The sequence below is a fragment of the Dermacentor andersoni genome, chromosome 7 (genome assembly GCF_023375885.2).
Source record: "Dermacentor andersoni chromosome 7, qqDerAnde1_hic_scaffold, whole genome shotgun sequence".
Lineage (NCBI taxonomy): Eukaryota > Metazoa > Arthropoda > Arachnida > Ixodida > Ixodidae > Dermacentor > Dermacentor andersoni.
Genome location: NC_092820.1, coordinates 2,105,692 through 2,119,443, shown reverse-complemented (window position 1 = coordinate 2,119,443; position 13,752 = coordinate 2,105,692).

Here is a 13,752-nt window from a genome sequence, read left to right as displayed (position 1 = left end):
TTCAAGATAACGTATAATGAAAGGTACGGTGACCCAGTCGTGGTTGCTTGTTGAGCTTGGAAGGCTTAAACAGAAGCAAACCCATGCTTTGCCATTGGCCAATTATCAATTAAGGGAACACATTACGAGGTCAGGCAAAGAATGCACCTGGGGAGGGTGGGAGCTTCACATTTCGAACCTATTTCCTATAGTGATGCACATTATTAAGATTCTTTTATGTGAAATTGCTGAACGAAAACAAGTAAACTTCAAATATGCTCCACATTATAGCTATTATCATTCTGAGTTTAAAGCCTCCTTAAATTTCTGTAATAAGTCTGCCCCTGGCACTTGATGGAATTATACATACACAAGATATTAAAACACTTGCATCCTGAAACACTAATGATTCTTTAAATTATAAAACAAAATCTGTCATTTCAGGCATCTTTGTTCTGCATAAAAAAGAAAGCCATTGTAATTCCTCTTCTCAAGGAGCAAGATTAGGATCCATCTTTGGCAGCTAGCAACAGGTCTGTGATACTTACTGTAGCTGTCTATGCAAAGTCTTCGAGAAAATGATAAATCACATCATCTCCTACACTTTCTAGAAAGCTAAATAAGCCGTATCAATGCAGCTTTAGGGAGGGCAAGTTGACGATCAATGACAATCGGTATACACTGAGCCCATCAGGTTCTTTCTAACTACATAATTCCAGATATAAAAAAATCTTGTTACACAACATGGCACTATGGAATCTTGTGAGGCTTACCTGAAATAAGCATCTGTGACATGCTGAGAATAACAAAACTCTGTGAGCCCATCTCACCCCGCTATTGGTATTTTGGTCACGTACAAGGCAGAAACGCCCAACTCACCATACTACTTGAATTGCATTGAAAGCCTCTCATGATGCCATCTATTCCATCTGTACAGCACCCCACATCATAATAGCGCAAGTCCCTCTCTATCATTTACGATAAAAGATTCTGTCACTTACTGCAGTGAAGCAGCTCAAACAAGTTACAGTTAAGAATGCTACAAATCTGTCAATAAATTCACAGACTCTACACTTCCTTGCATCTCAGTATTGAGGTGCACTGAGTACAAGGGCACAGATGGAATTGGTTCAACCATTTGGGCAGACCAATTGGCTCAATCAACTGCCTCATTTGTGACACCTAACTGAATTCCTCCACCTAACCTAACTGTAATCTCCTTGCTCTTCACCACGCACTGGAATCTTGCCTCTGGTGGGACACGTATATATGTGCCTTACTTCCCCGATAAGTCTGCTCCTTGCCTGTGACCTTACCCGGACACAGGAGATATCTCTTCAGAGATTTTGTCCTGGAGCAGCCCTTAGACAATCCATCACTTGGGCTTAGGGATCACCTAAAGCTGACTAAGAAATGTGCCCCAAGTGCTCAACTCCTGTAGCAACGCCAGTGGCATATACAGAGGGGGGGGGGGCACGAAGGACACATCCCCCCTTCCCCAAGATGTCTGTATGTGGCTGGCAAAGCCCCGACTCCCCCCCCCCCACACCTCCCCTCTACTCCCTCAACCTCTGCATCCCCAGTCAAGTGCGCCACTTAGTAGCCTCATGCCAACATTCACTCAGATTCTGAACACTGTTGCCACACTGTAGTATATGGCATGTCAAATACTCTGAGCTATTTACATGGCCAACATGCAGACTTCCATTCACAATGCATGTTAAGAGCACTGTTGCCAGATCTTGGACAGATCGATCCTTGGAAATCGTTTAATGACCCATGCTAACCACTTCAACAGTAACAATGCAAAGAGTGCGACACCTCATTCCTTAAGCTTCCAAGCATGTGCTAGGTGTGCATATATGCAACTGCAATACTTAGAACTGAAATTGAAGTATACATGCTCAGAGTTCATCACTGACGCCTCAAAATCACAAGCAAGAGTATTGTTTGCAGCACTGGGACCTTCTTTTGTTGCATTTGAGGCTGTTAATCTGCAAACAAGCATCCTTACAAGCAAAGCACTAACAGTTATTTTCCCCATATTACAGGCACAAGCATTCATAAAGCTATATTACTACACATTGACTGCCTTAGCACAGTGAAAGTAATACAAACATATAAAAACCACAAAAACGTGGCCCTAAGCTAGTTACACAAGTATCTGTGCATGGCCTAATTGCACATGGTGCCTGCTCGCTGTGGCTTAGAATGAAATGAGCTTGCAGCACCGGCACAGTCCGAGTCCTGAGGGCCCAGGCTTCCCCTGAGAATGCTGGCATTTTAGCGCTCATAGTGTGCAGTGAGGTCCCCCTTCTCTTTTGCATATTTTGACTTGGGCCCCCCTGTAGAGGCTGCCTAGGATACATCTCTGGCTCACAGATTAGGAAGAAGCATCCATCACTTATAGAGGCCCTGAAAGTCGAGCTCACATTTCATTCACGGACCTAAAGCTTTTCTTGCGTAAAATGTTCAGAAGCAATTTGCAAGATACATGGAATATATAAAGGTCAGTAATGAATTACACACACTGCAGAATAACTGAAAGATGGGCAAGGGGGTGCAGATTTATAGCGATGTCTTGCTTGGCAGCACGATGTAACACAGACAAAAGAAGAGAGGTGAAGAAAGTAAAGACTTGGCACTGTATACGCAAGAAAAATATTTGTTTAAGGAAAACGCTAATATATACATAGATATATATATGTCCTGAAGCAACAGTATACACAACGAGAAAAATAAATGGCAAAAGTAGATTCACAAAGCCACGTGATAACAAAACAATGTTAGAGAATGGTATGGTAGACATGTACAAAAATAAAAATGTAACAATAATTCATTTCACTCAGGACACACATCTAGATAATTGCATTTCTTGGTCACAAGGGTCACCATTTAAGCCTGGCTAATACATTTGTCTCGTAATTTGTTGATACATAATGTTTCAATTATTTCGCTCATTAATTTGTTACAATGATGGGAAAGCATAAGTGTGTCATTGAGCATGGGGTTACATCCACATGAGTGACAGTAACTGGGCAAATAGTAAGGCAGTCAAGACGAAGTGAATGGATGGTGGTGCTTCTGCACTCTCGCGTTACACCTCATCACAAGATAACGGGATCAGGTATACCAAGTCTAGGGAGCAGCATACACACTTGGACGCATGTTTTGTTTGGCATCAGATTTTGCTTTTTCTGTTTTTACCTTTTTACACTTCGTGCAGCCTGATCCCAATGAAAAGACATGCAAGGTGGCTGGAATTTGGAATGTGGAGAATAAAAACGGATGGCATGTACACATTCTTACCTTCTGATGAGCAGCGAGTCATCAACATGCAACAAGTTTGGAGGGTCCACCTGTTCTCCATGTCTTTATGGAGAACAGGTAGTCTAACCATAAAGCATGTCTATAAAATAGGCCTATCCATAAAACAGCATAACAACAATTTATTATTACATTATATATTTTTTATTTATTTATTTATTTGGCAAATACTATCAGCCTTGTATAGGCTGTGACAGGAAGTGCGATATAATGTGCACCTGTTTACCTTTCAGTACAGCCCTTTTCCTTGGCAACAATCTACTTTTCAATAACAAAACTGTCAGGTACTTTTCTCAGTGGTGTAGGTATGCTGGATATATATACAGTGTCTTCAAAGTCTTAAATCATAGCATTGCCTCCAGTTGAAGGCTTAAGCTGCAATTCTGCAGTGCACATGGAGTGCCAGCTTCCAAACCATTGTGCGTAAGGGCTCTGGAAAGGCGCAGAGTGCTTGGTAAAAGACCACACCAGTTCAAATGCTTTATCTTCTCATCTCCTCATGCATTTTAGCAAAGACAAACATCACTTATAGGCTTGTAATTTTAACAGCAGATATGTTTTACACTCCTATACAGCAAGTAATTTTAAGCCTGTATACAGCCAATATTAATTATTTATAGCAATCCATTTTTAAGTGTTAAATGTATCATGCAACATTCATGGCATTCTTTATAGTCATTCCAGGCCCTTGTACTATTAAACATCAGACATAATCAGACAAAAAGGGACCTCAGCATAAAAAGAATATGCATAAGGCTCTGACTTCCCTAAACTTGACCATGATTGCTACAGAAAGGTAGTTTTGGCAGTTTTAGACACCTGGCAGCTGGAACTATGTGCCAGCTAACACTGCTTTAACCAGCACCATTGCCACTCCCACCACTGCATCTTAGGTTATATAATGACGTTTATATAATGACCAGTGTGTCATTTTTAGAGGCATTCACCTGCCGTACATTGTGTTACCTGTGCACATTCACAGAGAACTAACAGTTAATTCTAGCACGTAAAGAAATACAAACCTTCGTTAAAAATTATCTATGCCATAAGCTGCGCACATATGCTGTTAAATAAAAGAGCCACGTAAAGGTTATATTGACGCTTCTTTATTCCCATTATAGCGAATAATGATTGCAGTGAACGCACTTTTATGTATAGGTATTAACCATAAGGCCAAAACTGCCTTTCTGTCACAATCATGGTCAAGTTTAGGCAAGTCAGAGCCTTGTGCATGTTCTTTTTACCCTAATGTCCCCTTTTCTTAGCACATTGCTATGTTCTTGTGAAGCTTTCATTTCTACCACCTGTAGTATTGTCCTTACAAACAAAATAATGCAACTTGTTTTTAATTTACAATGTTGTTTCTTTATTTTGATTTTTATATCGCATTCATTTTCGTCAAAACTTCACATTTGAAGTGAATTGTAAAACTGATAATTTGTGATACAAGAACAATATTGCGCAAAGTTGTTGAATAGGTTAAGGTCTCAGAGTCCACCAAATTTCAACAGGCTCCGCGGATTGGTATAGTTGATAAAAAACCGTAAATATAGCAACTTTTGAAAATTGTAGCAAATTAAGCAGTTATGCTAAAACACTTCTGTTTTGCATGGCTAGCTAGCCCTTCTTTACGTCTATGTTTTACAGACAAAAATATATTCTTTGTAGCTGTAATATATTGTATTTCACATTGTTGCGAATTTCCGAGAATGCCTTGTGCATGAAATAGGTGCCTCCGCACTGAGGAATTTCCCAATTTTTTTTTTCCTCCTAAATATTCATTTGGCATAGAAGTCATGTTCACTTTCATGCTACTGAGTGATATGTGCATAAAATATAAAATATTCTATCGAATGTAAAATATAAATTTTTTGACCCGTGTTGACCTCTCGTGTGATCACGCAGCATGGAGACGATGGAAACTGCCACAATTTAAACATCAGTACGTGAGACAGGTTTTCAAAGTTGTCTGCATTCCTGCATGCTTGACTGCAAAAGATGTCTAAATGTGTAAGCGTGGTGCTGCCACATCAGTACACAGCACAGACATTAGTGATGGCCAAGGCTTTACTAGCTATCGAAATAAAGCTTTACATGTTGCCTTAGATATGATGTGCATCTTATAAGTATGCAGCACTTTCCTGTGAAAATTGTTTTAAGAGAGCAAGATACCTTTTGCCAACAATTGAAGCAAAACAAGTAGCCTCAAGGCAGCTTTTGTAGGCTAAAATAGCTTCACTTGTTCAGGGAACATGCTGGTTTACCCACACAGGTACTAATGCAGCCTATACTTTCTAATAAAGCACATCTCATAGCAGCTGACATCCTTGCCTAACTTCTTTCTTTTCTCATCACAAAGCCATCACATATGAACCTCGAATATTCTCATAGTAATAAATGAGAGCACAAAAGTACACATTAGCCTGCCCGTAGTTTCCAGGCCTCAATTTTTCTTCTCTTCGATGCTGTCTAGAATCTTCGCCAACTTTCCTAGATGATTTAGTGTGGCAGGATCTGAGAGCATGCATAATTAATTAGTGTCTCACAGTCTTGAAATAAGCCTTTTCTTCGTGTCAAATGGACAGGTGTGTGCATATAAAAGAAAAATAATTTTTAATGCTGTAAATGGGGTGATGACGGCGATCCATCCTATGTTGCCCTGAAAATCATAGCCTGGGTAAATTGCACAGTGCCCTCTAGGCATCCTGATATCTCACGTATGAAATAGCTGCATAATTACTTCTCCTAAACATTATTCTTGTATTAGTGCTAATATAAGTACAGTGCCATACAGCAGGAGGTCAGAAAATGTCATTATCATGGGAGGATCTCTGTATAAATGAGAAGAGAGAGCTGCAACTAATAGAGAGATCAGTTATCGTAGCTGTCTTACATGCTTGCACAGAATGACAAGTTCCATAATTGTGCTAAGCTGGGCATGCAATTTACGCATTTGGATTGAGGTAAGACTTGATTCAGTACCATTATTGCCCTCACTTCTCAGATGGTGAAATCTAGTATAGCCCACCGCTGAGCACTCGGTCAACGAAACTGTGCTTGATAGGTGATACATGGTGAAATTTAAAAAAACTTGCAATTTGCTGTGTCACCTCAGTGGGAGCTCTACCAGCACTTGGTTGAATTCCGTATACTAAGTCCAAAGTCAAGGTCGATGGCTTCCCGACTGGCCTAGGCTAGTTCAAGCCTGAACCAGAAAGATGAATTCCAAGGCTAAGGAGAGGTAGCTCATGAATTGTTAGCATGACTGATGGGTTGATTCCTACCTCAAAGTCAGTTTTGAAGACTGACCTTACTTCTCCTTATCTTAATTGTTAGTAACATGAATGCAGCAGGACTTTCTTATATACAGTTGGGGACCAACAGTCTCTGCATATTCAGTGAGTATGTCAAGAGCATTTTGCAGCTGTTAAATTGCATATCAAGATTCCCATACGTTGATCAAATCGTCATGTCATCAGCATAAATAAAGAACTCAACGCTTGTGATGTCTTGAAGCCTCCATGCAGGACGAATGATGAACAGCAAGGGGGCCAGAACAGAGCCATGTGGCACACTGTGGTTTGAAGCAGAGCTAGGACCCAATATGAAAACAATTTACATACACACTAATTCTTCTCAGACTCAAAAATATGAGTACCACTTTTGTTACCTGCTTTGGTAGACAAAAGTCTTCCATGTTTCAAAAATTACCTAAATTATGTTCTGCATTATTGCATGCATTGGTTGTATCAGTTGCCACCACCGTCCACAACTAGTGGCTGTGAGGGGAGACAAGCAGGACACCATCTGGCAGGAGAGACAGGCCATCCTCTGTGCCTAAGTACAATCTGAATCCAATCTGTGCTGCTGGGTACACTTAATTTTTATATTCAAGCTCCCATGTTTTTCAAGGTGCATACATGGCCATCATTAACTTCATTAACCAATTTATGTCTGCTTCTGCATTGAAAGCTTCAGTCATATCCTTGCTTTGAATTAGCTGACTCCATTCTAGGACAGTGCAGTTATGCTATTTCGAATTACACCTCCCAATCCTCTGCTGCACATTGCTGCCCTCCTTTCCTCTAGCACCAATTTTGGTACTCTTATAGATTATCAGTTAACTGTCTTGTATATTATATATGATAACTGATAATTTCTAGTATCATCTATTCCTTGTTAATATATAGGACATTATACATCATGCTGCAGATAAAATTGATATGTCCAGTAGCAACTATTATCAGTGCAAATGTGGCAATGTATAAAAGACAGAGTGAACAGCAGCAATGCAAGGAAATTAAGTGATGGTTGATTGGCTGTGAAATGAGATGCATGCGGGGGCTAACCCACATTTTTTTAATAGAAAATTTGCCACATATATTGCGATTACAAGCCAATCTTGCAATTTCATAATAGGAGTGTGCAAATATTCAAAATTTTGAATATGAATCAAATAGTCTTTGCTATTCAATTCGTATTCGATTCGAGAATTCACTATTTGAAGTTGTCGAATAGTACATTTGTTTTGTTCGAATACTGTAAAAGACAACAACACTTCTTGCAGTCTACAAGGAGGAAGACTGATATAAATGAAGAATCGTTGAATGGTTATAGTGCAGGACAACTGTGATTGTTGCGCAGATGATCCAGTTTCTAAACAAAGATATGGAGGAGGTCATTTACATGCTATAGTTGAGTAAGCATGTCGTGCCTTAGGAAGACTTTGCATTTGCTCTGTCTAATTAGACAAAGCAATTTATGTTTGGTCAATCTCTCCATATGCTTGGATTCCTTCAAAATGATATGCAGGGCTGCAGTATTGCCCTTAACTCCTTCACTGAGCTGTATACTCTACTATACTCTACTACATGTGTCTGGGACATGCTGCTCATTTTATTTTATTTGTGTCATGCATGGTCATTATGCACCAGATATGATTGTGCTTTCCTTTGCTTCTCATTTACAAGCTTCCTAGTTGACTTGACATCTAGTTGTTAATGGCACTATACGCATCCAAAAAGGCCAGCAAGTCTTTTTTTCCTTAACAGACTCTACGGCATTTTTCATTTCGTTATTTTAGAAATTGGGAATATTCAATATTTGATTCGATATTCAGAGGTAATTTTTCCTGAATATTGCTATCGATTCAATCAGCAAATTTCACTATCCAAGCATGCCTATTCAATATTAAAGCTGCAACAATAAAATGCTTAGGTTTAAGTGCATGAGAATAATGTCACTTATAATTGCTGAATGTTGTGGCTTACGTACTGTGTGCATAACTTCGCCGCTTATATTATAAGCAAGAAAGGCGCAAAAAGATTGCTTGGAGGCAGGGGACAGCTGAAAAGTGAAGCTTGCTTGACATCATGTCAAGCGTTGAGGGCCCCTAGGTGGTAGTGATGGCTGGCAGCCAGCTCAGGTATAAAATTGGTTTTGTCTTATTTTTTTCTCCTCAGTGGCTCTGACGAAGTGACATAGGAGCGCTGTGCCAAGAAGGCTGCAGCAGAGAGAGCTCACAGTGCTTTGCACAAAGGGAGTGACAGACTGTGAGGAGTTGAAAGATACTTCTTAATTTTGACAACTGATGCTATCTTGGCATACATGCTATTATCTGAAAGTTGCACATATCTACTAGGAGTTCCTTGAGATTTTCGGTTTTTTTATACATGCTGTGATTTGTGTGCAAAAAGGCATGGAATGTTTTCGTTCATCTTATGAATAAAAACACTTCCTATTGATTCACTATTTTTGTATTTTGACTAAGCATACAAGCCGTAGAATCCTTAAGTTTTGCAGTGACGTGCATAAATGTTGATATAACTAATATTGCACTGCACAGCACTTCCTTCGTTTCAAGCAGCTATGCACAGACATGCGTGCAATGACAGAAATAATGTTTGCATTTACCGTCGGCGCTCAGCGTTGCCCATGTATTAATTAAGTTTACTAATACCTTAGCTACTTCTGCTGCAAGATTTATGGCAATGCTTGTGTAGTCTTGTTAAGCTTGACGGAGTTGTAACGACATCACCTGGTCTGCCTGAAAAAGACACATTGAGATGCAAACTTGTGCAGAGTGGCACAAAATGTTTTCACTTCACATCACGCGCAAAAGCGCCACCTGTGCTTTCATGGCATTTCATGCAGCCCTACTTCTGCCGTGGGTTTTACCGCAACGCTTGGCACTGCGGTGAAGTTCGACAAGTTTGTTATTATGTCGCACGATATGACCGAATTTCACGCTTTGAGACGGCATCTTGAGCGGAGGGGCAGCAAATGGTTACATTCACCTTAAGCACAAGCGCACTGTGGAGTCACTCGTTCGATTCCACGATATGTTTGTGTCTGCCGAGGGCTTTACCTCAACGCTTGGGCAGTGCGGTGAAGTTTGACAAGTTTGTAATTATGTCGCACGATATGACCGAATTTCATGCTTTGAGACGGCATCTTGAGCGGAGGGGCAGCAAATGGTTACATTCACCTTAAGCACAAGCGCACTGTGGAGTCACTCGTTCGATTCCACGATATGTTTGCGTCTGCCGAGGGCTTTACCTCGGCGCTTGGGCACTGCGGTGAAGTTCGACAAGTTTGTTATTATGTCGCACGATATGACCGAATTTCACGCTTTGAGACTAAATCTTGAGCGGAGCGGCAGCAAATAGTTACATTCACATTAAGCACAAGCGCACTGTGGAGTCATTCGTTCGATTCCACGATTTGTTTGCGTCTGTCGAGGGCTTTACCTCAACGCCTGTGTAGGGCTGTGAAGCTTCATAAATTCTAATAACATCGCATGGTCTGATAGAATTTCATGCACTAAAGCGTTTAATTATGTGTGGAGAGGCAATGAAACTTCATACTGAGCTCGCAGCTTCACAGGCATAGGCCATTTTTTAGATCAATGATAAGGCTGTGCAGGTTTCTTTTGATGAATGAATAAGTGCTCTTTACGGAATGAATGGTAATCATGCTGTGAAGCGTGCAGCAGCAGTCATCAGCCATAGCCGGCGCTTTTTCGAATGTTTTATTATGCTTCTGTAAATTGAGCCTGTACGTTCGAGTTTCCGCTTCACATAAGACTTGAGTGTGATTCTCTCACAGGAAAAGCGTTTAGCAGGCATGTGCGTTGAAAAGCCGTAAACAATGACTGACCTAGAGGGAACGTAATGTATTATACGCATTGGCGCTGTGCATCGTACGTAGCTGACCGAGCATTGGATATGCAAAGCGGGTAGCGATGTCGCAGAACTTTCGCTTGACACCGCTTCTAGCAGAACCGGCGCGTAATAATAAACAAATGAAATGCTGAAACCAGCGGTAACACCCACATTGTTCAGGTACGAAAGAGATCCGGGCAAGCATTGCAAGTCAATCCAATCCTCTTATGTCCTAGCGAATCGTAGTGTTCGTGAGTTCGCGTCTCTTATGCGCGTTGTTTAAATTTGAAGCGTGGCAGTCGCTTCTTAACGCTTTTCAACAATGATGAGTCTGACGGTGAGTTTTACGATGCGGTTACGAGTTTTACAATATTTGTATCTAAGCAAGTGCGTCTGCTTTCGGCTTGCTATGACTGTTCCGCGTCTGGATGGACATAGCGCGTTTTGCAAACATCATTTCTAATGCGGGATTTGGTACTGCGTCCGAGAAAATTTGCACTTATTATGTAGTAACGAATAGTTATTGCTGCTCCTAAACAATGAGTCCACAGCGCCGCCACTGCAAACTAACATCGAATTTACGCGCGTTGGGTGTTCGCACTGAAATGTGTGCCGATGTGTGGTGCAAGGGAAGTCCCTGTACTCAGTTTAGTAGGAAATTCCATGCTCTTGCTGATGGCTGAGTTCTTTCATAGTATGGGGCATACCGCCCCAGATGGTGCAACGTGTTCAGTTCTAGTATCCGTAACCGGAGAACACCGAGGCAGCTTGCCCTAGACGCGGGTGCACTCGGCCGCTGTTTTTGCTCCATCGCCATGCAACCGAGTAATCCTTCGTTGAACCGTTTTCTTCTGTATCAAGCCACTTCCTCCTGCCCACAGTGGCACCATTTCATACAGCATGATGCAGCAACTCATTTCTCTGTTCTGCTTGCACTCAGCACCCTGTCATGTCTTTCCCAGTGAAAGCTGCATTAATTGATGCACTAGGCATGCTTGAACTCGGTTTTAGCTCTACTGAAACTTTGCTCAAGCAAAGTGGTATCGTGACTGTTCTACTACCATTCTTCCACTTCGCACCCTGCCATCAGTTCTGAAAGTGTTGTAGCGTTCCTAACTAGAACGGCAACAAAAATGACATAATCTAAGTGAGACGGGTGTCGTCCGCCATTTATTCCAACTTCCTTCTCACTTCTCCCCTAGCCCATTCCTTAGTCTTCTTTCATGCGTCCAGCGCAGACCGCTTCAGGTGTGACACCTGATTTAGTGTGAACACATTTTGATGGAGTTTTTAATACATTGATGAATTAACAAGACCTTGCTCCACTAAGCTTGAGCAGGCTAAGCTGGGTGTGCCAGTCGAGTGAGCATGATTTCTTCTCTGCTCATAATGCCGACATACATGATTGGCAGACAGGTGAAAGGTTGGACTTAAAAAACATAGTGGTGTCACTTCTAGGTGCTTGACACATTAAGAGCATGACACATTAATGCATAATATAAACAGCTGCAAGGACCCACTAATCGGATTTTACTGGGACAATGTTAGTTTATTACTTTGAATGTGATATCATTGTAGGTGAACTTCAACCGCTTTGAAGGATCTAGCAGAAAATGTAGCCTGATCCCAAAGGCAGTGCAGTCTAACACATCATCTCAAAGTACCAGCTGTCAAGAGGGAAGAATGCGAGAAACTGGCATGTTTTGCACGCACCAGATGTTTCAAAGAGTGACTTTGGCACAAGAGAAGTGTATGTGCAAGGATGTGTTAACATTTAGAACACAGGAAGTAAAATATGGATAGAATTGAACATGCTCTCAGGAACGGAGGAAGCCTAAAAGCAGTGAAGAAGAAACTAGGAATTGGCAAGAATCAGATGTATGCTTTAAGAGACAAAGCCGGCAATATTATCACTAATATGCATGAGATAGTTCAAGTGGCTGAGGAGTTCTATAGAGATTTATACAGTACCAGTGGCACCTACGACGATAATGGAAGAGAAAATAGTCTAGAGGAATTCGAAATCCCACAGGTAACGCCGGAAGTAAAGAAAGCCTTGGCAGATATGCAAAGGGGGAAGGCAGCTGGGGAGGATCAGGTAACAGCAGATTTGTTGAAGGATGGTGGGCAGATTGTTCTAGAGAAACTGGCCACCCTGTATACGCAATGCCTCATCACCTCGAGCGTACCGGAATCTTGTAAGAATGCTAACATAATCCTAATCCATAAGAAAGGGGACGCCAAAGACTTGAAAAATTATAGACCGATCAGCTTACTGTCAGTTGCCTACAAACTATTTACCAAGGTAATCGCAAATAGAATCAGAAACACCTTAAACTTCTGTCAACCAAAGGACTAGGCAGGATTCCGTAAAGGCTACTCAACAATAGACCATATTCACACTATCAATCAGGTGATAGAGGAATGTGCGGAATATGACCAACCCTTATATAGAGCTTTCATTGATTACGAGAAAGCGTTTGATTCTGTCGAAACCTCAGCAGTCATGGAGGCATTACGGAATCAGGGTGTAGACGAGCCGTATGTGAAAATACTGAAAGATATCTATAGCGGCTCCACAGCCACCGTAGTCCTCCATAAAGAAAGCAACAAAATCCCAATAAAGAAAGGCGTCAGGCAGGGAGATACGATCTCTCCAATGCTATTCACAGCGTGTTTACAGGAGGTATTCAGAGATCTGGATTGGGAAGAATTGGGGATAAAGGTTAATGGGGAATACCTCAGTAACTTGCGATTCGCTGATGATATTGCCTTGCTTAGTAACTCAGGGGACCAATTGCAATGCATGCTCACTGACCTGGAGAGGCAAAGCAGAAGAGTAGGTCTAAAAATTAATCTGCAGAAAACTAAAATAATGTTTAACAGTCTCGGAAGAGAACAGCAATTTACAATAGGTAGCAAGGCACTGGAAGTGGTAAGGGAATACATCTACTTAGGGCAGGTAGTGACGGCGGATCCGGATCATGAGACGGAAATAATTAGAAGAATAAGAATGGGCTGGGGTGCGTTTGGCAGGCATTCTCAGATCATGAACAGCAGGTTGCCATTATCCATCAAGAGAAAAGTGTATAATAGCTGTGTCTTACCGGTACTCACCTACGGGGCAGAAATCTGGAGGTTTACGAAAAGGGTTCTACTCAAATTGCGAACGACGCAACGAGCTATGGAAAGAAGAATGATGGGTGTAACGTTAAGGGATAAGAAATGAGCAGATTGGGTGAGGGAACAAACGCGAGTTAATGACATCTTAGTTGAAATCAAG